Below are 27,408 nucleotides of genomic sequence, written 5' to 3' on the forward strand. Positions count from 1 at the left end.
TTGGGCATGATCAGACTGTCCAACTTTGACTATGGCGTCAGAACAAAATGCTACAGACTTGATAAACAGGACATAAATCGATCAGAAATATTTCATCATTTTAAATTTTGCAGGAAGTCATAACCCTTCAATAAATCTTCCATTAAAATTATTTCTGATGTTTTCACTTTTAACGTAATAGTTACCTTTTTCCTCTTAAAGTCATATACGTTTGCATAAAGAAAGGTGAAACGTGTAGAAGTTGACAGTCTGAGTAGCTCAATTATTTTAGAGTAGATGAAAGGCAATTTAAAAGATAAATGGTAGTGAACCTAATCTTAAAATGTAAATAATTTATTTAAACTACACACCTAACTAGCATCTCTCATATGTTCTGACAGCCAAACTAATAAGTAATTCCAAACTTTACCTTTTTAGGATGCCTCGGCGAACATTTTGTGCCTCTTCAATAATTAAGAGATGCTGCAATTCCGCTGGTACACATAAAATGTATGAAAAACAAAAACTCAGTAGCAACTTCTAAACGTACATCGTGGTTGATGCGACAAAGTGAAGTGAAATGATTACTTAGATAATTTAGTCCTCAAATCAAACTACTAAGGGGCAAAGGTACTTTTACTTCTTTCGAAAAGAACTATGCAGACTGACTCTGTGGATGAAATGTATCAGAAAGTGGTTTTCAGTTCAATTTCATTGGGTCTCCAAGAACCACTCTGTTCGGCTGTCTCTGTATCTTCCTGTGAAATCATTAGCCCCAGGCATGCCTCTGAATTACTGCTCCCTAGAGCTTGGATTCCTAGAGCCCTTTAGGGACTCATTAATGTAAAATGTCCTAACAGCCTGGCAAGTGTTTAGATGGCACTTGCTTTTCAAATAAATGACCATTAAAGTCAACCCTTTGAAAACCAGAATTCCGAAGTCTGCATTTCCACACAATGAATACATAATTAGATAGATAGATAAAGCAATGGGGGAAACACAAAAATATACAATAGAGACTATCTACTGTGCTGAAAAGTATAAAAACTAGTTTTGCATGTTTGTTTCCTCTGACAGTGATTCTGATTAATTACTACAACATCCTTGTTTCAAAAGACTTTCCGCATGATGAACGCTGTTTTTTGTCTCTGTTGGTAAAATTAACGCAGATCCTGATTTCTGGCTTAATTTCACATTTGTTTCCTTGAACTTTATTCATTTAAAGCAATGACTTCTGAAAAAAATGGCTTTTGTCTTGGAAACGTTAGTTCAATTAGCTCTGGCTATTAACAAGTCACGGCAAATAGACCTCTGCACGTAGGCTGTGACTGTGGAATAACGTGTTTGCAATGGGTGACTTAGAAGCGCTTCACACACTTCATATTCTTGAACCTCTCCAGAAATCATTGACAGCAATAGGACAGGGCACTGATTATTGTTCTGTTGGGGTTTTTTTGTTTTTTGTTTTTTGTTTTTTGGTTGATCCCGTGGCATGCAGGAGTTCCCGGGCCAGGGATTTAATGCAGTGACAATGTTGGATCCTTAGCCCACTGTGTCATCAGGGAACTCTTGTGTTATTTTTTAGCTTCATATTTCAAGGTTTCTGACTTCAATCATTGAAGCACCCGTTGAGAATTAAAAAGAAATCATCATTATTGTTTCCTGTCTGAGATTCCAAATGACAGCTTTCAATCGAAGGATACTATGAATTGCCTATTTTTAGCCTTCGGAAAGCCTAAAACACACACACACACACACACACACACACACATACAACCACACCAAAAAACCCTTCTCTGTGCAGGGGGAGATGGCACTGTCTGGGCAAGGACAACTTGAGCTGTGAACTTCATTCTTTTCTAGTGCCCAAACCTCATCACTGTACCATGTCTGCTGCCAGCTTACATTTTCCCACTTGAAAAGAAAGCAGGAGTTCCCACTGTGGCGCAGGGGAAAAGAACCCAGTTAGGATCTGTGAGGATGTGGGTTCGATCCCTGGCCTCCCTCAGTGGGTTGAGGATCCAGCGTTGCCTCGAGCTGTGGTATAGGTCACAGATGTGGCTCAAATCTGGCATTGCTGTGGCTGTGGTGTGGGCCGGGGGCTGTAGCTCCAATTAGAACCCTAGCCTGAGACCTTCCACATGCCACACCTACGGCCCTAAAAAACCAAATACAACAACAAAAACAGACAAACAACAACAACAAAAAAAGGAAAGCAGAATAAAGCATAAGAAATATTCTTGAGCTTCAGATTGGTCTTGTCAAATACATTTTTAAATTTGTTAGGAGTAAATAAATTTTAAAAAGATATCAATAAATAACTTTCTAATATGTAAGGGCAAGATTATGTAGGAAAATATGTTTGAGGTATCTTTATTGTAGTAGAGAATCACAGAATTTTAGGGGAAAATGTGACGTCTCCCACCTATTGTTCCATTTCTGTGTCCTTTTGGTTTTGTACTTTTTTCTATTCTATTTCCATTTAAGTGTGGTTTCAGGTTTCAGGTTCCAGTTCATGAATATCATCATCTGTATTTAATGGAAGCATCTCAAACATTTCTTTCCATCAAAGGCAGCACTTCTCAGATCTGAAGTCTGGGGCAGGGGAGAGTGCATGGCCTTCAGAGGGTGGGTACCAGATACTACTGAAGGGATGAGGGAGGAAGGGGGCGGCTTCCTGAGGAGGTGGAGTCTAAGTGAAGATCTGAACCTGCTGGCGGTAAGGTCGTGCTGGGGGGCGGCCGTTTTAGAATCTGACTGCTGTGGCTCAGGTTGCTGCTGAGGTGCGAGTTCGATCCCCGGCCGGCAGTGGATTAAAGGATCCAGCATTATCCCCTGGCCCAGGAACTACCACATGCCATGGGTTAAATGCATGCCATAAAAATCGAAACAAGCAAACAAAAATTATAAACTATAGACATTTATTTCTCGCCATCTGAGGCTGGTTTATGAGCCTGGGGTACCAGCATGGTCAGATTCTGATAAGAAGCCTCTTCCAGGTTGCAGACTGCCAATTTCTCATTGCACCCTCACAAGGCAGAGAGAAGAGCCCAGGAGGCAGGCTCTCCCGTTACTCTCCCAAAGGCACTAATCCCCATTCAGGAGGACTTCACTCCTAGGACCTTATCTAATCCTAAGCACCTCCCGAAGGCCCCACCTCCTAATGCCATCACACTGAGGCAGTAGGAATCAATATATACATTTTGCAAGGACACAAGCATTTAGTCTGTACCATCACATTTCTGTTTCAGAAAGACCAATATATGGGCAGTTTCTTTCCCCTGAATTCTACTCCTCCCCTAAGTCTAATATCAGATTAAAAGTTAGTTTCATTTAGTCTCATTTTTGGTACATCTATAGGGTTGCAAAGATACATCTACATGTCTGTTTTGCTCCTGCTGCCATGCTGGGTTCAGGACCTCATCCTCTGTGATCAGGAGCAAAAGCCTTTAATTGCCATCCCAACTCCAGCTCCCTCGTTCTAGCCCACTCTGTGCGCTGCTCCTCCCAGCAGAAGAAGCGTCCACTTTCTTTTAATGCCTAGAGAAGCCATAGCAAGTGGTATGAGTCACTCCATGTCCTAAGGGCTCCCACACACATGATATCATTACACAGGCATTCCGTTACGTTTAGCATCCTTTAATTCTCACTTATGTTATACCACTATGCATGGATTACATCTGTATACCATGTAATCCTCACCACCCCCAGGCTAGGTAGGTGCTATCATTTCACGACACTTCACCGTCCACCCTGCTCCTTAAATTCCAGGCAAACCAGAACAATGGCATTTGCTGGACGTGCCCAGGATTTTCTTTCCTCTGCACCTGTGCTCACACCTTCATCACTACTGGGGTGGGGGCCTGTTACCTGTGTTGTATTCTGCACCCCCTCATCAGAATATCCATTCAGACTTGAACTAATATGTTACCTTCTTCAATGACTCAAAGAATATTTACTCTATAAAACATAATGTACTATGGAGTGTGTATGTTGTGTGACATACTGTATTATATATATTACATATTTCATGCTATGCTGTTTTTAGAAGATAGCGTCTTAGAGAGACTGTCAGTGATTCTAATTTGGTTAAGAATTGGATATACTGTCAGCATGTCATTCTAGGAGTCTAACAAAGTGGTTGTTGTTGTTGTTTTTGTTTTTTCCTCTTTAAGACCGCACCTGCAGCATGTGGAAGTTCCCAGGCGAGGGGTCAAATTGGAGCTGCAGCTGCAAGCCTACACCACAGCCACAGCAACACTATATCTGAGTCACATCTATGACCTATGCCTCAGCTTGCAGCAACACTGGATCCTTAACCTGCTGAGTGAGGCCAGGGATTTAACTTGCTTCTTCACGGATACTATGGGTTCTTAACCCTCTGAGCCACAGTGGGAACTCCTGAGGATTTCATTTTGGCACCTAGGAAACTCCACTTCCAACTTTGGGACTGCTATCCCAAATTATTAGCTTGGCTTGTTTGGTATATGCTGAGAAATAACATCCAGAAAGAAGAAATTGTGCGATTCTGGGACCACGTGGTATGAATTAGAATTTTGCTATGGTTCCTGAAAGAGAAAACAATTTTGTTTTGGATTATCCAGTAGATTTGTCAAAAACTAAGCTAATCAACCAAAACTTAGTGTGTCTGCTCTAGTTTAAGTGCAACTGAGCACAATAAACTTGAGAAGATATATTTTAGGAGTTGATATAAGGGAAACTCTGTCAGACTATAGGGGTGATATTTAAGAGAAATACGATAAAGCCTATTTATTCTTATACAAAAACATTTTTGATTTTATGCTATGGAAGTTTACTTGGATCGCATACTGATTTGTGCCAAAAACTGACTGTAGATAACATATTACTAGTGAATAGTTTATCAAGAAATAGTTCATATATTTCTTACCTATGAAACATCAAAATCCGTCTGGAGATTCCCAGATGTTAACCCACTTAGGAGGACAATTTCATTTTCTTTTGGCTGTTGGATATTCAGGGAGCTGGTAAGTTTTGGAAGATCTGGATCGTTTTTTGTTTTTGTTTTTTTAAAACCCTGGCTTTGTAAATGGAATGTATATTGATTTCCAGGGCTTTAACATATTTGTGGTTGAATCCATGAGGAGTTGCTATTGTGGCTCAAATGGTAACGAACCTGACTAGTATCCATGAGGACACAGATCTGATCCCTGGGATCTCTCGGTGGGTTAAGGGTCTGGCATTGCCATAAGCTGTGGTGTAGGTCACAGACATGGCTTGGATCCAGTGTTGCTGTGGCTGTGGTGTAGGCCTGCAGCTGCAGCTCTGATTCAACCCCTAGCCTTGGAACTTCCATATGCTGCAGGTGCAGTCCTAAAAAGACCAACAAAACAAAACAAAGAACCTCAAGTGAGAGCCAAAGTGGATGGCAGAGCTTGGGACGGGTCTTCCCCAGGGAGAGGGTGACAGCTCTATCGAAGTGCTCTGAGCTTGATGGGTGACTGACAAAGGGCCATGGGAAGAAGAGACATTACCAAGAGCAGCCCAGGAGAGGGGAATGCAGTGGCCTCATGTCTAAGAGAAGAGCACAGGTGAAAGTTGGTGACAAAGGCTCCCATAAACCACACTGCACTTGAGACCAACCTTGGACAACTTTTGGGGCATATAGAAATTCTCCATTTTCATGTGTGTGCTTCAGATATGATATATGTGGATATTCTTTTCCTTGGGCTAAACTTTCTCCATAAAAACATGGTAGTAGGGAATGGTAGCATGCAGCCATGACTTATTCTTCTGGTTGCAGGTATGTATGCCTGAGAATAGCAAAACCAGGGATAAGTAAGAACTTAAGTCATTTAGCTTTGTTATTGTATTATTATTATCTCTATCTCATAATATTAGTATCTATAATATGAATATTATTATTAATAGTTGGAGTCTCAGTTTTACCCATGACCTGGTAAATAAAAGTTTCCCGTATGTGATTCAGACAAGGATTTTGCTTGGCGATAGCTGTGACATTTATGCCAAGGTATTTATACTCTGAATATCCAGGGCATGAATTTTCTTGGAAAAGAGCATTGGCTATGGCTACTAGAAAAAAGAAAGAGAAAAGAAAAAAAGACTTTCCTTGAAAAACATAATAGATGTCATAGTGACCAAAACGAGGCTCCAGCCTTATCAGTTCTGATATAATGAACGTCACACAATTCTGTTCACACGTTACAAACTGGCAAGCTCATTCCAAAAATTAGATGATACCCACTCTGGAAATGTGTTTAGTGTGCCTAGGTAGTGTTTTTGGTAAATCAAAGTAACTTTAAATAGTTTAGCGATTTCACATTATAAAAACCTCTTTATAGAAGCTTTGGGACCATAAGCCTTCATTTCCATATGACAGTATTTCTTCAGATCCTTTTAAGTGGGGCATGTTCTTCACAGCCTCCATCACTTCCTAATGTATACTGGACACTGAGGTTTCATGGTCCATTGTTTTTTGGCATGGAAATTTTTGTAAGAGTAGAGAAATATGTCTCTATGTCCATGTCTTTATTAAAATTGAGAAAATAAAATTGCCATGGCTGTAAGTTTTAAGAACAATGGTAGAAAGTCCATTTCTTTGTGCAAGTGAGCACCAGATCCACAGGTTTAATATGCAAAATATCTCTGTGTTTAAAAGACACAACAAAATCGTAAAATACTATTATGAAACAATTTGTCATAAAAACCTACACAGCCAGAAAGAGAAGATGCCTGATAAAATAATTGGTGATCTGTTAAAAAGGACTGAAATTGGAAAAGCATTTGTTTGGGATGTGAGTAAAATAATGGATGCTTCTGTGGAATTAGTTATGCATTAGAGGAAATAACTTGTCTGGGCAATTGCTTTTTACAGATGACAGGTTTATTAAATAAAGTCTATTGCGTGTAGATGAATTCATGTCTTCTGAACAGAAACAAATCTTTTGCTTTTACAGACAAAAGTCTAGCTGGAAATAATGCTGGTTGGCATGCTAAGCTTAGTGCTGAGATTTTACAGTATAATCTATATAGAAAAATTGTTTGTGGCATCTCCTGAAAGCACAGATTAATATCTATCTCTGTATCTATTTATCTGTCTATCATCTATCTATGATATATCTATCTCTTTAACACCATAAAGATAATTTTGATTCTGCCAAAAACTTTTGGATATGGTGCTTCTGATGGCATAACATCAGGAAACAACCGACTTTATTGTGTGCTGTAGACTGGTCAAAATTAAAATTGGCGAGAGGCGATGTCACTGCAGTGGTTGGTGTTAAGGTCAAACATGAAACTAACACACAGGCTGGCAACGTTTTTTAAGAATGTAGAATTTTAGTTCAGGTACATTATGAGCTAGTGTTCATTTCTTTTTCTATTTTGGTTAAAAATTAACACTAAATAGTGTTATGAATGTTGCAGTTAACTTCACGAACTCACTATGCTCCTATAACTCGAGTCAAAGTGAGACTGCTGGATGAACTGGATGTGCAGTATAATGGTTTTGGTGGCTTCATATGACGAAGTGCTGAGGAGGGATTTCACTTTCCAAAACATTTATTCATGGATCCATGATTGCATTAAAGATTTGGCTATTTAAGCTGTTGGTACAACTCATCTAACCACTGAATAACCATCAACATGCATGATTTTACTGCTCTAGTAATCCTGAAATTATGTATTCAGAGATGCCTTTGGGAAGAAATAATCTGGCCCATGTATTTTTTGGCTGTGCCAGCAGCATGCAGAAGTTCCCAGGCCTGGGATCCAACCTGCAGCTGTGACCTGAGCCACTGCAGTGACAATGCCAGATCCCTAACCTGCTGGGCCACATGGGAACCAACCCCCGGCTCACTTTTACGTGTTAACAATACTATGGTACCAAATGATACTATGGTACTACATTCTTTATACTATGGTTTTGAAGGCTGATATTTTAAAAGGTTTCTATGGTTTAAAAAAAGAAAGGAGTTCCCGCTGTGGCTCAGTGGTTAACAAACCCACTAGGAACCATGAGGTTGTGGGTTCGATCCCTGGCCTCGCTTAGTGGGTTAAGGATCTGGCATTGCCGTGAGCTGTGATGTAGGTCACAGATGCGGCTCGGATCCCACGTTGCTGTGGCTGTGGCAAAGGCCAGCAGCTACAGCTCCGATTAGACCTCTAGCCTGGGAACCTCCATCTGCTGCGGGTGCAACCCTAAAAAGACAAAAGACAAAAAATAAATAAATAAATAAAAGTTTTAAAAGAAAGTTTTCTCTGGTCGATGTCCAACTGGAAATAAAATTAATTATTATTGCTCAATAATTCTCTCTTAATATAAAGTCACACACAGCTGGAGGAACCATGGCTAAACTTGGTATTGCACATTGTAAACTGATATATGAAACCTGCCCTTGACACCCTGTGTAGAAGAAATGATTTCAGATTTTTAGTTTCAGATCCGTGTCTACATCTAATAATGGGATATTTCTGTTTTTAGAGTATCCAGTTTAAAAATTTTGACTTTAAAGTTTTTTTTTTCAGTCTGTCATGTTTTTATTATGTTAAATATCTTAAAATATTTTTTCCATCCCTGTTCAGTAGAAATGAATGGGTGATGATTCTATTTCTAGAAGATGCTGGCTTTCCTCCTGGTGTGTTTCACTCACTTACATTACTTGCCTCAAGTACGCATTTGAGTTTGTGTTCCTTGATGCAGAGGTTATTGAAAGCACAAAACCATGAAGAGAAAGGGAATGTAAAACAAGAATAAAGGAGGAACTGGAGATCCCAGGGTGGCACAGTGGAAACAAACCTGACTAGTATCCATGAGGTTGCAGGTTCAATCCCTGGCCTCGCTAAGTGGGTTAAGGATCCGGCATTGCCAAGAGCTGTGGTGTAGGTTGCAGATGTGGCTTGGATCTGGCGTTGCTGTGACTGTGGTGCAGGTTGGCAGCTGCAGCTCTGATCTTATCCCAAGCCTGGGAATTTCCATACGCTGCAGGTGCGGCCCTTAAAAAAAAGGAATAAAGGAAGGACCAACACAGAACTCAATAAAATGATCATAGGGGCAAAGAAAGAGAATTGACAGAGGACATGGGTAGCCAGAGAGGCAGCCAGATAACCAGGAAAGTGTGCAGCTGCAGAGCTTGAGGGAAGACACTGGGCAAAGACGATCTGCCATAAGCCCCGAGCATCCTTGTATGCTCCTGCTGGGTACACCCCAAATGCAAGCCCTGAATGCCTTTTCCAGGGCCCTTTCTCATCCCTGTGTTTGCAGAAAGCAGCCCTAAAGGATGAAGCAATTGTCTCCCTTCCCCTTCAACCAAGAGTAGGCTCACTTAATGACTCACTCTAAAATAAGGTGAATTCTCTAAGGTCAGCATTCCTTGGTTGCGATACCAACTCACTGTGGGCATGGCATATACCTGGGGCCCACCTGTGTCATCCCTGTGGTCTTTGGGAGGCAAGAGAAACAGACACAAACATACTGATTCTGGCTACTGCTGTGCTCTGAGTAATAAAGCTCTTTTTCCTGACCCAGAAATCTCACATCTTTTCCATGCCTTCATTTAATAGCAACAGTCAGCTTGAAGGGAGGGTAATATCTCAGCTCTTTCACAGCCCTTGACAGACACTCAGGTGTATCAGCATTGCCAAGAGTTCAAGTAAGGTAAGCACCGAGAAGGGTCTATCAGATCTGATAAACTTGGCAAAGAATAGTTTCCATGGGGGTGCTGAGGGCTGAAGAGATGAGTCTCTTTCAAAAAGTTTGGCTGTAGATGGGAGTACAGAGTGTAACTGCTAAAAGAAGGGATAGGGTCAAAGGAGAATTCTAATTTCTGGTGGTGATTTTTCGGTTATTTCTTTGTGCCTCCCCAACCCCCATCTCCCAATTTCATTTGTGGTTCCTGTCAAGACTACTGATATGGTTGTGCAAGTGTGTTCTGTAATGAACTCCAAGGAGTACCATTTAATTTTGAGTCATGGTGCAGCTGTGGAGTTATTATAATAGTTTTCTGGAAAGAGTCTGCATACCGATTTGGGAAAGGAATGTCCTTTGGGTTTGTGGCAAGGCTGCCTCAGCGGACAATGAGAAGGAATCTGTCCCTGAGTAAACCAGTCCAGACCACAGAGATGGCTTTCTTGCCTGCACCCCAAATTCTTATTGTGTCGACTAAGTACCAGGAATAGTCCTGGCTGAGGACACATGGACATAGAAGGCATTGTTCCTGGGAGGTCCTGTGATGGCTCAGAGGGTTAAGAACCTGACAGGTGTCCATGAGGACGCAGGTTCAATCCCTGGTTTACTCAGTGGGTTAAGGATCCAGTGTTGCTATGAGCTATGGTGTAGGTCGCAGACGTGGCTCGGATCCCGAGTTGCTGTGACTCTGGTGTCGGTCGGCAGCTACAACACTGATTCCACCCCTAGCCTGGAAACCTCCATCTATCACAGGTGTAACCCTAAAAAGACAAGAAAGAAAGAAGGATAAGAAGGCACCATTCCAGCCTTTAAAGTTCCAGAAGACTTTCAAGGAGAGAGAGAGATGCTGAAGAAGCTGAGACATGAATAATGAAGAGTTATTAGCCTCTGAAGTAAGGAATTGAGAGTCTGGAGAAGTGTGAATAGTTCATGTAAAGACTTTGAGTCAGAATGATCCATGTAGAGGGGGCTAAGGAGCAAAGGGGTGAATCTTCAAATAGCATCTTTTATCCCAGGAGGCCCCTGTCCTTTAAGGTGGAAGGGCATAATTTGCAGTGGGACTTAAATATGCCCTTGGAGCCTAAGAACTGAACAAAAACCTGCACTAAACCAGAACGAAGGAAAGAAGTATGCTTAACATTTTTTTCCTAATAATTAGGCATTTAAACAAAAGACAGAGAAGCTCTAATGGATCTTTTTCATTTTTTCTCATGCTTTCCCTTGCATTTTATCCCCAGCTGATTTTCCAGTGAAATATGGTTTATCCTACAGCTGGAATAGACCTGTGTTCAGAAACTTCAAAGACTTGTGATCCCACTGTTCAAGCTGACCATATCATCAGCCAGAGGTCACATCCTTTGTGCACCTTCCATTCCTGTCTCTCTCCCAAGGGTCTCACCTTGACACAGGTAATTCCTTTTCTATGAAATGGTCATTTGTGTCTCTTGCAAGTTTATTAGCTTTTACAAAGGTTATCCAATTACCCTCTGCCCCTTTCAAACCACAGTCAAAATATTAGAATCTACCCATGCAAAATTCCCTTTCACCTTCAAGAAAAAATACCTTCCAGGTCAGCTGGCATCACCATCCTCCGTTGAGCAGAGGGTGGGAGGTGGGGGTGGTGGAGCCAGAGCCTAGGGTTGTGATGAGCGCCCAGGTTGCACATTTCTAGCTTTCAGGTTGCATATTGCTTTGACAGAGACAAACCACACTCATTTCTGCATCCATGCAAAAGGAAACATGTTTCTTAGCTAGTAGAGCTGTTTGGAGGAAGAGGAGCATTCATTCTTCCATGACAAATGCTCATCATAACACAAACTGACCAGAGAAGATAATCTCTTAAAATTCACTGCTCGTTTTTAGCACCTGTTTAACCAAAGCCAGACAATTAAAGAGAGAATATTTTAGAGACTGTAAATGTGTTTGTGATATCCTATCCTGCCTGTTAAGCATCCTTTCATTTCTCTGTTCATCTGTCTTCCTTCATTGTGTTTGCTCTTTATTACAAACATATCCAGGATTGCCTTTCTTCACCTGGTTTGAAATTCAGCTCGTGAATGTGACTTTAAAAGCTCCATCCAGAAAAGATATGTTGAAAGACTCAACAACCTTTGCTTTTCCCCTTGTGGGATGGCCTCAGGACAGAAGGTGCTTCTGCTTCTCTTATTCAGCATAGGAGTTAAAAAAAATTAAGAGATGGCAGCGGGATTTGCCTTTTATATTTGCACACTACTGAGCCTCGTTTATTTAAATTCCACGGACTACTGATACCTGCTAGAAATACTGATGGGTGTTCCCAAGCACAGCGAAAATGGATCTACTCTAAAAATTGCACAAAGAAATAAAATTGATAGAAGCTAAATATCAAGCCGACATATTTACGTGATATTAAATTTTACACAAACTGCACATGTAGAGCTGGAAATCTGGGGAGGGAAGGGAGGTACTTCATTTCAGATGCTCCATGAAAGCCATCTTGGCTTGGTGTTGAAGGACCCTCCTAGAGAATGAGCCAGGCATCAGGTAGACAGAGAGATGCCAGAGACAGACTGTCATTTGTCATCGATCATGTAAATAAGGGCCTCTGGGTTAGAGCTGTGAGTGAATTCGATTCCAGTTTGATGAGGTAGCTTCATTTATCCAATCATTCTCTTATTAACAGAAATCACTTTGCTTCCAGGTTCTTTTGTTTCTGTTGTTTGTTGCTACTATGAAGAATGATACAGATTATCATTTTCAGTTGTTTTTATGGGTTTAATTCTAAAAGTGGGATTTCTGGGTTGAAGGGAACACATGTAAGTTAAGTTCGAACAAGAGTTTTGGTTTCCTATTTAAACAGGTTAGAAAAATTTAAATATCCATTGACAATATGTAAAAGCATCCTTTTCCTTGCATTTGTCTCGGTAATATAGGTGTATTGCTCTTTGCAACTTTCCCGTTTATTATTAAGAATCATAAAATCGGAATGTATGTTCTTGATGAAGTGCATGGTTCTTCCTCATTCTTTTTATTTTCTTTATAGTCTGTTTTTTCCTTTTTTAAATAGAAGGATTCAGTCAATATGCACTTAACTTGCCATTTCATCTTTTATTCATCTTTCCGGTAACCTGGTGAATCATTTCAATTTGTAGACTCGGGTCTTTTTTAAGTTGAGGTAAACATTTCTTTTTTAATTTTTTAGTTACTGTTTTCCTTTTGTATTCTTTTTTCTCTGACATACTGACATTTATAAAACATGTTTTTAAAAATTTCCTAATGTTTAATTGCCATAACCAGCAGATTGGTTGTTTATAAACAACTGACATGGATTTTGGCTAATATGAACAGAAAGGATATTCATTTCATGGATACTGAGTAACTCATAGAAACAGAGGGAAGATGTTTGGATAAATCAAGGTCAGAAAACAGAGAGGAGTCACAAGATCCACTCCAAGTGGATGGATCCACTCCAGGTCAGGCTACGGGAAGACTGATTAGGTGCTACTGCCATTGTCACATTGGTAGCTGATGCTCAGTGGTCATTCAGTACTGAGTGTTGCCAGCACAGAATGAATTCTGAAGTGCCCCACCTCATATCCCAGGTCCAAGACCCTGTGCTTGGTGGAGCTTAGTCAGATGCCTGTGCCTTCACTGGAGAGTACCTATCTGTCCTTTTCACCTTCTAAAGGAATTAAACACAACAGATTCTTTAAGCGGAGGAAAGAATTTCATATTCTAAGCCGCCAAAGAAACTCCAACAGCAGTGTGATGGTTAATTTTATGTGTCAATTTCACTGAACCATGAGAGTTAGTTACATTTTATTTCTGGATGTGTCTGTGAGCGCGTTTAGGGAAGAAATGCGCAACTTTGAAGTATATGATACAGTAGTGTTAATTATATTCACCACGATGTACACTAAATCTCCATAATTTGTTCATCTTATATTTGAAAATTTGTACCCTTTGACCTTCTTCACCCATTTTCCCACCTCCCCACCTCTGGGTGGGAATTTTTATTTTGTTTTTTGTTTAGATTACACATAAAAATGAAATCACTCAGTATTTATCTTTTTCTGTCTGACTTATTTCACCAAGCATAATTTCCTTGTTTTATCCATGTTGTTGCAAGTGGCAGAATTTTCTTATTTTCTATGTTGTAATGATGTTCTATTTTATACACACAACACACACACACACATTATTTTTTATCCTTTACCTATTGATGGACACGAAGGTTGTTTTCATGTCTTGATTGTCATAAATAATGCTGCTATGTACACAGGGAGGTCATGTATTCTTCAAGATACTGACTTTAGAGTTCCCATCTTGGCACAGCAGAAATGAATCTGACTAGGAGCTATGAGGTTGTGGGTTCAATCCCTGGCTTCATCAGTGGGTTAAAGATTTGGCATGTCTGTGGCATAGGCTGGTGGCTTCAGCTCTGATTTGATGCCTAGGTTGGGAACCTCCATATACTGCTCGTGTGGCCCTAAAAACACAGAAGACAAAAAAAAAAAAAGAGAGTGGAATTGTTCTTTTATACTCAATTCACTGAGAATTTTAATCAAGAAAAAGTGTTAAATTGGGTCAAATGTTTTTTATGCATCTCTCGAGGTGATCATATGATTTTTAAAATGCGACATATCACAATTTTTGATTTGTGTATGTTGAACCATCCTTGCATTCCAGGGATGAATTCTACTTGATCATAGTATATAATCTTTTTGGTGTGCTGTTGAATTTTGTTTTTCCGTAATTTTTGATAATTTTTACACTTAACATTCATTAGGGAATTTGTTTGTAGTGTCTTTTTCTATAGTGTTATTATCTGGCTTTATCTGTCATTGTCAAACATTGGTTGAATGCTAGACCAATAAACTGAATTTGGGAGTGACTCCTCTTCTTCAATATTTTTGATAGTTTGAGGAGATTTGGCATTAATATTTTAAATATTTAGTAGAATTCACCAGTAAAACCATATGTTCCTGTATCTTTTCTGTGTTACAAAGTTTTTGATTACTGATTGAATCTCCTTACTCATTACTGATCTGTTCAGATTTTTCTGTTTCTTCATGAGTCAGTCTTGGTAGGTTGTATGTTTCTAGGAATTTATCAGTTTTTTCCTAAGTTGTCAAATTTGTTGGCATATAATTGTTCATAGTAGTCTCTGATACTTATTTGTATTTCTGTGATATTAGTTGTAATGCTTCCTCTTTTGCTTCTAATTTTACTTATTTGAATCCTATCTTTTTTCTTGGTTGGTCTAGCTAAATACTTGACAATTTTATCTTTTTGAAGAACCAGCTCTTAGTTTTCTTCATCTTTCTTATTGCTTTCGTACTCTCTTTATTTATTTCTGCTCTAATCTTTATCACTTCCTTCTTTCTGCTAATTTTAGGCTTAATTTGCTTTTTTTTTTTTCCAGTTCCTTGAGATGTACTGTTAGGTTGTTTATTGAAAGCTTTATTTTTTCTTTTCTTTTTAGGGCTGCCCCTGCAACATATGGAGGTCCCAAGGCTAGGAGTCCAATCACAGCTGTAGCCACTGGCCTATACCACAGCCACAGAAACATGGGATCTGAGCTGTGTCTGTGACCTACACCACAGCTGACAGCAATGCTGGATCTTTAATCCACAGAGGAAGGGAGGGATCAAACCCGAATCCTCATGGATACTAGTCAGGTTCATTAACTGCTGAGCCATTATGGGAATAGAAATCTTTCTTTTGTCTTGATGTATTCACTTACAGCTATAAACTTTTCTCTTAGAATTGTTTTTTGCTGTAACCTATAAATTTTGGTATGATGTTTGTCCATTTTTCTTTGTCTCAATATATTATTTTATTTCTCCTTCTATTTCTTCCTTGATCCATTGGTTGTTTAGGAGTACATGTATTTGTGATTTTTCCAGCCTTCCTCCATTCATTTATTTCTAGTTTCATACAATTATGGTCAGAAAAGATATAATTTCTACCTTCTTGAATTTGTTGCAGTTTTTTGTGGCCTAACATATAGTCTATCTTAGAAAATGTCTCCTGTGCACTTGTGAAGAATGTGTTCTGCTGTAATTGGATACAATGTTCTATATATGTCTGTTAGTGCCGTTTGATTTATGATGTTGTTAAAATCCATTGTTTCCTTGTTGACTCTCTGTTTGATCTACATGTTGTTGAGAGTGGGGTTTTAAATTCTCAACTACTATTGTATTGCTGTTATTTTTCATTTCAGTTTTACTAATAATTGATTTATATATTTAGGTTCTCTGGTTTGGGTTGCATACATATTTCCAATTGTTACATCTTAAACATGAATTAACTCTTTTATTATTGTGTAATGAACTTCTTTGTCTCCTGTGACCATTTTTAGCATAAAATTTCTTTTGTTTTATGTAGTATGGCTACCTCTTCTTCCCTTTGTTTATCATTTACTTAGAATACCTTCTTTATTCCTTCATTTTCAGTCTATGTGTGTCCCTAAAGATAAAACAAACCTCTTATAGGCAGCACATCATTAGACATCAGTGTTTTTTAAACACTCAAATTTAAGAAGGTGGGAACCATGCAGATCAGTTCTCTCCATACTAGATTAAATTTATTGAGAAGCTACTTTTGGGTGACATGATACTGCATATTATCTGAATAGGTCTACAGTGCCCAATGCTGGGAAGACCACCTGAAAGGCCACATAGAAAAAAAAGAGAGATACAACAAGTTGCAGCTGTTTGAGATCTCAATTATTTGAGTCTTTCCAGTTCAGGTATCAGATGTGAAGGAACACGGTTTCAGATGATTCCAGCCCCCAGTCTTCTGGCTAACTTACTTGATACTTAGTGGAGCCAGTCTTCCAGCTGAGACCCAGATAGTATGGGGCAGAAATATGCCACCGACTTCCTGCTCCCCCTGCCCCAGTGCCCTCAGAATGTATGAGCACATTGAAATCTTGTTTTATGCTACTAAGCTTTAGGATGATTTGCTGTGCATCCATACTAACTACAACAAATAATTGGAAAACCACAGACTTTCAGAGATGGAAAATAACTTTGAGAATGTCTAGTCAAAGCAGTTTATTTTATAGTTAATAAAATTAGCTCAGAGAGTCAGAGTAATGGGCGCATTATCTAGCAGCCCATTAATGTCAGAGTGAAGTCCTTCCTTCCTTGTGATACGAGGATAGTGCTGGTCTGGCAGGGAAAACTTACGTAAGTTATTGGATTTGGATAGGCCTTTTCTCTGAATGAATATTGGTTCATATAGCTCCTGATATTCAAGATGGGTAAGACAGGATCAGTGAGCTCTGAGGTCCATAAAAGTTACAGCATGCTTAATAATACACTAGACAGAGCCAGTCTATAAATGATAATTGCATATATGTGACTGTGTGGGTGTTAGGTGGGGGTTAGTGGAATATAAGAATTTTTCCAACTCTGATTTAGCCAGATGTATGATGACTGAGGGAGCATATCTAGAAAATTTAGATGAGTAGGCTTGAAAAATTGCATTATTAATGTACTGCCTAATGTGCAGAAAAAACTAAAACATGATGACATAAATAAAAGCCTGAGTCCCCTGTGATCTTCAGATGTGAATGTATTGCTCAGATTTTTAGCTAAGCCACAATCTTCTCCAACAATCACATCAAACAATGATTTCTGGTGAACTGTGAACTCTTCAACCATTATTACATGGTCAGTTCACGTGTCTCTTAAGAAACAAACCTATTGTCCTCAGAACAATATGGACTAAAGGTGTCCATGCCTCAGCCACTCTGGGAGTGATTTCGATAAACGTTATTTTAGCAGTTACTCCTACTATTGTTTAAATTTTTTTTTTTTTTGCGAAAAATGCCTTTGGACCTGAAGGTAACAGTGCCATGGTACTATGAGAAAGATCCAAGAACAACCATTCCCAATGACCTGTAGTTAATTTAGGAGAGAATAACTCTGAAATAGTAGAGATGATGTTGAGAAAACTAGAAGAATAAATCAAAGAAGACTTCTTATTCAGTTTTCTAAAATCATCATAGAGTGGACAAAAATAAACTGGAGACTAAACTTAAGGTCAAATTTCCAGAAGGTACCCTTAAAATCTTAAACTAAACAATTGTCTACACTAAGGTAGGTGGTATTTTTTTTATCATTTCAAAAGAGGTGTTAGCAATGCAAAAAATGTATTCTATGATTTATGCTACAAATTTATGCTATGATTCAAAAGTGTATTTAAATGTGAAAATCTTCTATAATGGGGATTAATTAATATAATTTTAGGCCCAGTATCTGTATTCTAGGTTAATGCCCATGAGAAAGTTGATCTTGATATATGGAAGTCTTCAGAAATATTCCCTTGTATTACATTTAGAATGGATAAGAAATGACTTCCTACTGTATAGCACAGGGAATTATATCCAGTCTTTTGGGATACACCATCAAGAAAGATAAGAAAGGGAATGTGTATATATATATATATATATATTATGACTGGGTCACTTTGCAGTACAGCAGAAATTGCCACAACAGTGTAAATCAACTATAATTTTAAAAAATTTTAAAAAGAAGTACTCCTCTGATAGTATTTAACTTTCCCTATATTTTATTTGAGCCTGCCTGCCTTATTTCCTTCCATCTTTTTTTCCATCCTTACCCTCTTCCTTCCTTTCCTCCTTCCTTTCTTCCTTCCTTCCTTTTTTCCTTCTTTCCCTCCCTCTTTCTTTCCTTCCTTCTCTTTCCCACTGCCTCTCCTTTTCAACAACACTTTCTGCTGATCTCTTTCTGTTCAGCATGAAATAACCAACGTCATCATTAAAAAATGAGGCCATTCTACTTCAAAGCCAAGAAAATTTTTGGTGCCAAGAGGGCAGAGTCCACAGCTATCTCAAGTCACCACTGTAGTTTCAGGAAGTAGTACAATGATTCTTAAGGTAGAGGAACATAATTATGGGAGTAAATTCAAATTACAGAATAACGTCACTAAAATGGATCTCAAAGATGAAAGGGTTTTTATAATACCTACACTTTTTCTCTTATGCCATGGATGTAGTAACCTTTTGGTATACTGCCTTTTGATATTCACAAATATGTCTGTTTTTCAAATTAATAGGGACAATTAGGCCTCAGGTGTGTATGTGCATGCCCTTGCTAGCTTAATTCCTGAAATCGGGGCCCAGAAATAGGGAAAATGTATTCTCTGATCACACCCTCTTTGAATTACTGAGGACTTGCTTTCCTTTTCTAAAGAGCTGGCAAGTGTTTGCTCCTCTTCCTGAACCGCAAACCACACTTCAAATATTTCTCAAAGACCGTGACCATGGCTTTTGTGATTTCTGATAGGTTGTGGTTAACAGGCTGCAGAAAAATGTGATGGCAAATTAGAGTTTACAGACACTAAAAATACTGTTAGTAATTACAGCTTTGAAGAAAAACAAAAGCTAGATTTATGCAGGAAGCAATATTGTTCTCCTAAAAGAGGCCAGATTACTCTTCAGAGGGAAAAGAAAAGGCAATATATCTGTCTACTTCTCAAATGTAAGTCAGGAAAAAATGTTATGAAACATGTAATTTCTTAGGACACTTTGAAGCCTCCAAGAGGTAAAGCACAAAAAGACTTTACTAACGTGAAGCAAAAATAAGAGAGTTTGTGGGAAACAGTCACAGAAATATCGCTTTGTTATAAGTAACAGGAAGCAGAGACCAATGAATTAAAGTCTTGATGGTGAAAAGTAATGTCCTTTAAATACTTGATGTAAAACAGACCTGAGAGAGTCTTCAGATAGAACAGAAATAGTTTTGTTTTTTATCCATACTAAACCAATGATGCAAAGAAGTAGTATTTTTTGTCTTTCAAAAGTCTTTGCTGCATTCATCTAAAGCAATGATGCAAAGAAGTAGTACTTTTGTCTTTCAAAAGTCTTTGCTGCATTCACTTAGCACTTCTGTGGTGGTGGGGAAGCAGCCATAGACAATATATAAAAGAATGGATAGAAGTGTGTCTTAATAAAATTATTTATTTACAAAAAAACAGGTAGTGGGCCAGATTTGGCCTAAAGAGTATATTTTAGTAACTGTTTCTCTAGAAAATCAAGGAAATAGAAACCATAAGATTTTACTTTCCCAGTTAATCTGATTTCAGGCACCAACTGCATCACTTTATGAGCCTGGACGAACACTAAACCTTTCAATACCCATGCGCATTTCTTTACTTATAATACCTATTCTGGCTATTTCACAGGATTTCTGTAAATAATAAGCAAAATAATATTATTAGTGGCCCACTTCATCTTGCATTGGTGGTATGTATTATTAATTGCTTCCTGGCATTGATCATCAGTATTAAAATTAAAAAAAAATCTAAACAAGAGATGACATTAATAACAGAGTAGGCCTAAAATAAGAAGGTAAATAAATGTCTGCACATCTGATTTGAAAGGAGATTAAAGCCTGCATGATTTTTTCCCATAATTATCAACACATGAAGAAAACATTAGGTCAGTTAATTTCACATTTTTATATCTTTATACGTAAACATTGTTTACTATACACTAGTTACTTTTTAAAATTTTTTTGAAACAAATGATGTGATGTAAATGTTCAGACTTTGTGTTTTTGCATCGTCTTAAAGGTCTGTGGGGCTTTGTTTTAGGCCATCTCTAAAATGTTCACCATTGATTGGTTTTGAAAAGTGCTTTCATGAACTAAAACCCAAGTGGATTTTGCCCAAGTAAATGAATTCTCCCTTCAGTTTGCAGGCACACAAACAGGGCTCATGTCCACCTCCTTGCTTTCCCACTTTTGAATAGCTTCTTTTTAGATCAAAGAAATCTCTCTAGATTTCTGCCTATTTGAAGAGTGAGAAAGATTTATGATGGACCGAAGGATAAGGGCATCTTTGCAGACAAACTTACTGAAGAACAAAGATAGTCAATAAAATTGAGTTGTCATAAGAATAGCTTGAAGCCTGTGACATTGATTGATGAATTCCCTTTGCAGCTACTAAGGTAAACCAAATATATACCCCCAGTTCTTTGCCTCTTAGGTAATTCAGCAGAATGTGTTTTCATGGACTAAAACATTAGAATAACAGTAATCTGCTGCGTCAACAGAACACTATGCTCAAGGTCAGTATAAAAAAATATAGGCAGGAAAATTAAGCTGATTTCATGAATTAAACAAAATATCACTTTCTTTCACCACTACACTGTCAAGAACAATGACTAAGCATTTGAAAAATCTTAAAATTGGAAGGGATATTTGAGGTTACATAGGCCAAGTCACTTGGGAATTTGTTGTGCTAAATGAAGCACGGTCCTTAATTTTAATATCAGTTTTTTAAGATTATACCAACCTCATATTATTTATTAATGTTGTTAGACAAATATTTCAGCAAGTAGAGAATTTTCTTTGATAGAGAGATATCTATCCATGAATTTCTCTTTGAAAATACATAATAACTCCGGTGGTTTCAAGGGTACATGACTAAATTCTCTTGCGGGTTGCTAATATAATTTTATTGGAACGGATGAGTGACATAAATAGACAACGGGGCCTGCTATTCAATTAGTACAAGAGAGAATGATTCAGTTTTAGCTATTTGACGTTTATCATTCTTTGTCAGACATTTAATATCTAAGTAGCTTTCAGCCAACAACGATATTGTGAATCAATTTATGTAGTATCAAGGGAAACATTTTTCAGTTTATTTTGTGGGCTCATGATGAAGTTATATTCCTTAAAGTTGAAAAATCAATGGTGTTTAACAAGTTTTAATGGTTAGCTTCTCTGGACACTGAGTGACATCTGTTAAATATTTTTAGTATAAAATTCATAAAAGCATCTGAGGTTCAACTCCAAGGATTATAAGAATTTCCTGTTTTTTTTTTTTTTTTTTGTTGTTGTTGTTATTGTTGTTTTTCCCCAAGGAAAACCCTGCCTCTCCCCCCAAACATTCATTTGTCAACTTTATACCAAAATGAGATGCTCTTCCTTAGGGACGTTAGATGCCTTAATTTTCATGCGAGGATGTCAACTCTACCCGCAACAAAACTGAATGCTAAAGGGTACCAAGCCACCTTTAATTGAAGACAGCAAATGCCTGACTTATTTACAAACCCCGCCTGGGCCACAAACTCAAGCACCTCCAAGGACCAGGCAGGTAACAGAACGAGTAGCGAGTTCCAGGTCTGGGATAAAGGTGTTAGGAGCTCTGTGGACCCACTCCCCAGGGAAGCTAGCAAAAGTTCCACAAACTATAAAAGCACATGTTTCAATTCCCCAGAAATTGTCCTAAGAACATACAGAAAGTGAAGAAATAGTTTCAAGAAAATCTACGAAAGCTTAGACCAGAGAGAGCATCTGCGGGACTTAAACCAAACCTCCTTTCTCCTTTTGCCTGCCTCCCCTACTTCCAGTTCAACATGACAGAAGCTCCAATCAAGCGTTACCCTACCTCAGTGAGAGTCAGAAAGTGCCAGTGTTTCTCATCCCATCCAACTCCAAACTGAAGAGCTAACACTCCTGGTGAGTGAAACCAAGAGGCTGGGGGCCTTCTTCCCTCCAGCTGGGCTCTACCCAGGTGCTTCTTAGATAAAGCAGCCTGAGAATACCAGGGCCATGAACACTCTTACTCTAGCTTCTTGTAGAGTAGAGGTTCTAACTGAGATAGGCAAGCCAAAGACACCAAGGCTACTGCCCCACCCAGGGCCCTGAGTGGGCCACTTAGTTTGCCCAGGAGGAGAGAGAGTCTATGAGAAAAGAGAGCACTGATGCTCTTTCCCAAAAAAACTGAGATTATTCGAGATAATGTCAGGGGAAGCTCAAGCCTGAGGGCAGCCTTAAAAATAATATCTTCTGTTAATTAAAATCAACAAGCTAAACCACAGGTCAGCTAGTTTACCAGAGAGAACTAGAAGAAAGAGACAGCTAAGAAGAACCCTCATGGGGTCAGAACAAAATTCAAAACTATCTCAAAAACTGCACCTGCTCAAATTTAATTGCATCAGACTGCTGAGCGATTTATACTCCAGGGCATTTTCAAAAGCAATAGAGTAATCAACTGGCCAATAGTGGAGTCGAACAGGCAGGAATGTAACACCAAATGAAACAGGAAGCTTAAAAGAAAGATCAGAGAGACACAGTCAAAGAGAGGCCAGCTAAGAACCGTGTCATCCTAGGCGACTGTGCACAGGCCCGAGGCTAAGCCCTCTCACTATGAGAAGGAAATAAACTTTACTAAAAACAATCTAGCCAAATCAAAAAACAAATTGAAAAAAATCAAACAGCAAAACAAGCCCAGGAAAGTAGGGGTGAAATTAGTATCTGGAGTTGCTCTAATATACCATCTCAAAGGTCCAGTTTTTTGAGCCTCTTAAGATGCAGAGAACCTTTGCTTATATTTTTATACAACTAAGAGATTCTGGTAGCGTGCACGTCATAAGACCCCATAAATGTCAGCTCAAGGATTAAGGGCAGGCATTACCACTTGAGGTGACTGAAGGCTATGTTGCTTTGGCTTGATGGTCAGACATATCTGACCTTAATGACATTTATATCTATTAAAGGATATAACTAGATTTATCTCAGATAATCTGTATGTTATATATAAAACATGACCATCTCATTTTCAGTAAAAACAGTCAGAAAGCTAAATACCTTGGAACTGTTTATAATTTGGGGTCTTCAGCATGGATTAGTAATAAAATTTTTTTATGCCTCAAATAAATATAATCCTACAATGAAGAAAGTATACTTTTTATGACTTCCTAATAAAATTATTATAATTTTTAAGGGGAAGATTTACCAGAATATTGAAGAAGTGCTGTGCTCACTTGGGGAGTTGGGGCTTTAGACTTGGCCTTGTTACTAATTTAATCTGTGGCTTTGAGCAGTTTTTCTCCTCAAGGCTGTTTTGATTTCTCCACCTGAAAAGTAAGTGGAATGCACAATATATCTTCTCAGATTTATTCCAGCTCTTGGGTTTGCAATTTCACGAATGGAAGCTTGGTCACTTAATTTGGCAGAATAGGAGAACCTGAGTTCCTTCCGTTTGTCTAGCTTGTGTTGTAAATATGCTCATCAAGAGCTGCTGTATTTTGGTGCTACCTCTAGGTGCTGGCAAATGAATATTGATTGTGTTTCCAAGGTCAAAGTGTCCTAATGTCAAGGTGTGGCTTCCTCGGCCTGTCATTTAGCACAGCACTTTAAAAACTAGGATAACAGTGGTGACTCAGCTCCTTTGGAATTCATATTCAATTCAATTAAAAACTAGAGTCATGCTCTTGAATTAGATACTCAACTGACTCAGCAGCCCCTGGAGGAATTTCATGACACTGAGGATGGTAGTAGGGAAGGGTGATGTAATTATTTGTCCTACTGGAACCTTAAAATAAGTCTAGGAATTTTTTTTTTTTTTTTAATTTTATGGCTGCACCCGTGGCATATAGATGTTTCCAGGCCAGGACTGAATCCAAGCAGCTGTGGGAACTGGTAACTCCTGGTCCTTTAACCCACTGCACAGGGCTGGGGATCATACTTACACCTCCACAGTGACCCAAGCTGCTGCAGTTGGATTCCTAAGCCACTGTGCCATGGCGGGAATTCCAGGTCTAGACATTTGATGCTACAAAGGATTTCAGGAGAAAAAGATTCCAGGATATCAGTAGTCTTCCAAGCTTGCTCAGATCCTCTTTGTTTTTGTCTTGCTTTCTGTGTTTCTGCTTTAGATTTTTACACATTAAATATTTAGAAGAACTATGATGGGCTTAAAAAAATAAAACAGTGACCGTGGGGATGGAACGGCATACCCAGAAAAATAAACACAGTTTTGAGAACCAATTAGAGTTGAAATGTGAGTGAGAAAAAATGAGTATGATTCTAAGGATTATAGCTTGGGACAATATGTAGATTACAAAACCATCAATAGAAATTTGGGAAGAACGTATTTTTGGATATTTATCCAAGTTATGGTAAATATGGGTTATTTTTTACATAGTCAGGTAGGTGTTTCTAACAGGCACTTAGACATAAGTCTATAGTCTAAGAGGGCTGGCTTTGGCATATTGCTGTGGCTAAAGCCATAAGGCATGGATGAATGATCCAGTGACCACCCATGAGCCAGAAAGGACAGGCTTTTGCACAGACCTTTGGGCAAAGCCACATTTAAGTTCCAGGTTGAGGAGAGCAGAAGTGCAGGAACAGGACAAAGAAGAAATGACCCCAGAGGTAGGGAAATTATTAGAAGAGAGAGCAATGTTTTTGAAGTGATGGAAAAAAAAATAGCTAGTCTTCAGAAGCTGGGTGGGGGGTATGGATTGGTTATTTTTAGTCAAAGCTTAGTAACATAAGCAGTGAGAACATGTCAGTGGATTTACTGTCCAAATAAGAGCATTTTTTTTCAGCAGAAAGGTAAGATAGCCAGATAGTAACCAGACAGTAGAGACAGTATACATTTTACTAGTTTTTAAGTTTGGTAATCAAGAGAAGGAAGGATAGAGGAAGAGTGGTTTCACAGGGAGATGGTGTCAAGGAAAGTTTTTTGCTTGTTTTGGCATTTGCTTTTTAAAGAGAATTGCATAAGGTAAGTATGATAAGGAAGGAAGAGACGCATATACACGTACATAGGAATGCCCCATGGTAAAGAGTTCTTTTATTAAGAATGATGACATATGTTCTCTTTTCAGACAAAGCAATTTTAAAGGAATATCATATTCAAGTAATCGACAAACTCGCTGTCAGTTCCATATAACGTAAGGAATGCAGGAAATTACAGTGAGTTCCCCAGGAATTAATCGGAAATATATAATGGAATATTTCCCCCCAAATTACCCTGGATAAGTAATGATTAAAAGTTGAAATGATGGTTTTCTGCAAACACAGGTGGACTGATAATTTTGTAAGAATTTTTGAGGCAGCAGTTGGTTTCAGGGTAGCCTGGGGTATGGCAACGGGATGCACAAAGGGGCACAGGTCTTTGAAAGAGTGGCGAGAGAAGACGAGGGCTGACCGAGAGGGGACTTTGGAAAGGGCAGGTGGTGGAGGGTCTTGAATTGGGTGTTTGGGTGCACATACATCTATGGGTTGATTTTTATCTTTTGGACCATTCTTTCTTGCTTAGGTCTTCATGCAGTGAATTGCTAACCTACTCAAACAGCATTTTCAACATAAGTACACACGCACACAAAATGTATATATATGTTACATACTTATACCACATATGTATGTATGTATACATACAGACAGATAAATAAAAGCAATTAGTTGGTACAATTCATGTCCACTGGCCTTTATTTTCCAGGGTAACTAACACAGTATTTCCCAAATACTCTTCTGAGACTAAGGCCACAGAGGGGAGTGTTGTCTATCTGCGGAGAGTGGTAAAAATTTGGACAAGCTAATCTGGGTAATGAGAAAGGAAGTTCAAAGAATATACCTGGTCCTTGCCTCGTATACTTTTTGAGCTGGCAAGCACTTGAGGGATGGTTCAGTGACGGAGATGCTGAGTTCAAATGCCAGTGGAAGGCAGGAGCCAACAAGAATGAGACCAGGTGGCATGAGATGAAATGACAGATATCAGAATCTGGAGTCCCACCAGCATAGTCCATCTGATACATGTGCTCTGCTTTGAAAGAAAATTTTATTGCTGGACAACATTTAGAAATGGGATTTCATATAGAAAACTCAATCTATAACTTTTAAAAAGTTAGCTCTTCAACCCAGGACCCATATTAGCCTCTGGAATCCAAGTCAGTTGAGATGGCTGCTGCTCTTTTCAGCTTATGGGGACAAGTGTGGAAGGAAATGGCCAAGGGGTCAGGAGCAGGTCCATTAGTTAGTAGAGAAAGGATGCTTTTCTGTCCTCTTGCTTTCAAATGATTTGTTATGAAATTGCATTACATTTGATAAAAGAAAATAAGCTATAAATAAAAGTAATATACCCCAGTCTAAAAATTGGTTGCCTGGGATGTCCAAGTGATGCTGAATTCTGTCTGGTAGTGGAAGCAACACCATAAATGAATCTATCCTGACCTACCGGCAGGTATCCTAAACTGGTTTTGACTGCCATTGCAACTCAGTGTGCTTTCCCCTTTACCCACCACCCTCTGCCAGGGGAGGTTGGTGATATCCGGAGACATTTTGGTTGTGACAACTGAGTAATCCATCCCTGGGTACCAAGCAACATTACCCTAGTCACTGCTGACTTCGACTATCTGCTTAATGATTGTATGAAACCAGACCTGAGGCGTAACCTAGCAACAGGCAAACTTTCCCTCTCTCCTTTCGGCCACCTCAGATGCTTCTGGCAAGCACATCGAACACCCTCAATTAAATTCCACCAACATTAAAGATGCTATGGACCAGCTAATGTGACCGGCCCTGGCTGGAATATACGGTGAGTGCTGTCTCTGGCCTTAAAAAGAGTATAATACCCAAGCATAAAAGGGCAGGAAACTTGCTTCCAGCACTTTTTCATTTCCTAATAAAAGTCTAGGGTGAACTTGTATCATTGTTATAAAAGAGAAATAATACTCCAGAGGCTTGGAACTGAAAACAGACACTCTATTGTAGTCATTAACTAGGTCCACTTTTTTATTAATTTGTTTTTAAATTGAGGCTCTAAGTTGTTAAAAAAAAAAAAAAGAAAGAAAAGAAAAAAAAAAGAATAATGCTGTTACTCTAAACAGTTTTCCTGGGATTTTGAAACAGCAGACTAAGAAAGACATATTAAACTAAACAAATAATTCTGCTAAAAAGAGATCTGAATTATAGTCGATATCCTTGAAGCTT

At 38.8% G+C, this 27,408-nt stretch overlaps 1 protein-coding gene across 7 annotated transcripts in view; it reads right to left on the bottom strand.

Moving 5' to 3' along the window:
* The window catches only part of SPHKAP (SPHK1 interactor, AKAP domain containing), a 152,522-nt gene that overhangs the window by 56,650 nt on the left and 68,464 nt on the right, over window positions 1-27,408 (bottom strand). The window contains exon 2 of one of the 7 annotated variants that reach the window (XM_021074885.1): window positions 26,054-26,239. The exons of the other annotated variants lie outside the window; for them this stretch is intronic. The gene's annotated coding sequence lies outside the window, so the exon portion shown is untranslated. The remainder of the gene's footprint in view (window positions 1-26,053; window positions 26,240-27,408) is intronic. 7 annotated transcript variants of the gene reach the window in all.

Source organism: Sus scrofa, chromosome 15 (assembly GCF_000003025.6).
Source record: "Sus scrofa isolate TJ Tabasco breed Duroc chromosome 15, Sscrofa11.1, whole genome shotgun sequence".
Lineage (NCBI taxonomy): Eukaryota > Metazoa > Chordata > Mammalia > Artiodactyla > Suidae > Sus > Sus scrofa.